Source organism: Solanum tuberosum, unplaced genomic scaffold (genome assembly GCF_000226075.1).
Source record: "Solanum tuberosum cultivar DM 1-3 516 R44 unplaced genomic scaffold, SolTub_3.0 scf00229, whole genome shotgun sequence".
NCBI classification, from domain to species: domain Eukaryota; kingdom Viridiplantae; phylum Streptophyta; class Magnoliopsida; order Solanales; family Solanaceae; genus Solanum; species Solanum tuberosum.
Window position 1 is genome coordinate 566189 of NW_006239154.1, and position 1322 is coordinate 567510.

The following is a 1322-nucleotide window of genomic DNA, read 5'->3' on the forward strand; positions in this document are numbered from 1 at the left end:
ACATCTAGATTATGTCGTAGCAGATTGTCCTTCCAGTATGGCAACTCCCAAAATATGCTTTGTTTGATCCAATTATGTTCAACACCATATCCAGGAAGTCTAGAAGGTGAAACTTCTATAACTTTAGGTAATTGAGAAACTCTCTCCCAAATTTGATGCCCTGTTAGTAATGGAGGTGGAGAGTCACTTTCAACCTTATTTTTTCCTAAATGCATTTTTCATCTTTCTAAACTCATGATCCATTGGCAAGAACTGGCGATGACAATCAAACCATGTATTTTTTCTGCCATGTTTTAAAGTGAATGTCTTGCTATTTTCCATACAATACGGACATGCTAGCTTTCCAGCTGTCATCCAACCAGACAACATCCCGTATGCAGGAAAATCATTAATAATCCACATTAAAAAAGCACGCATAACGAAATGAGAGGTAGATAGTGCATCGCCTGAACTGGGACCATCTTTCCAGCCGGAGTCCTCTTATAACGAGCATGTCCACAAAACTTACAATTTTCTAATTCACTATTCTTGTAAAACAACATGCAGCCATTAACACAACAATGAATTCTATCATACGTCAATCCTAACTTGGACACCAAACGCTTTGCCTGATAGAAGTTCTTTGGTACGTTAAACTCCGGATTAACTAGTTCACCCAAAAGATCAATCATTAAGTCCATAACCGCATTAGGAACATTCCAATCTGATTTAATATTCATTAATCTAACCGCAACTGACAAGGCAGAATGCGGACTCCCTTCACATAGTGGACGACTAGACTCTTCTAATTGATCATAAAAGCACCTTGCTTCTTCATTAGGAGCTTCATCAAAATATTGTTCCGGTTCCATCCCACCTTGAACCCCGAAAGCATCATTGATCATTTCATGAACCCTATCATGTTCAACCCTAACCTGTTCAACCCTAATTTGGTCATGTAGTGCAACCATATTATATACATCCACAAGCATCGAATTATAAAACATACCATCCAATCCATCACTTTCTCCATGATCAATCCATACAAATATCTAGGCTTAAATCCATTACGGTACTACAAATGAACCATAACTCTATCTTGTTTAAAAAAAATTAAGCACTTACATGCACTACAAGGGCACCTAACCAATCCATTATTCTTGAAAATGTCAAGTGTCATTGTATGTTCAATAAAATTTCTAACACCGTCAATAAACTCAGGTTTCAAATGAGCACCAGTTTCATAATGCATATTATACATCCACAAACGATGATCCATCTACAAAAATATAGATATTCAATTATATTATAAATAAAATTTAATAATAATTTTACTACATTAA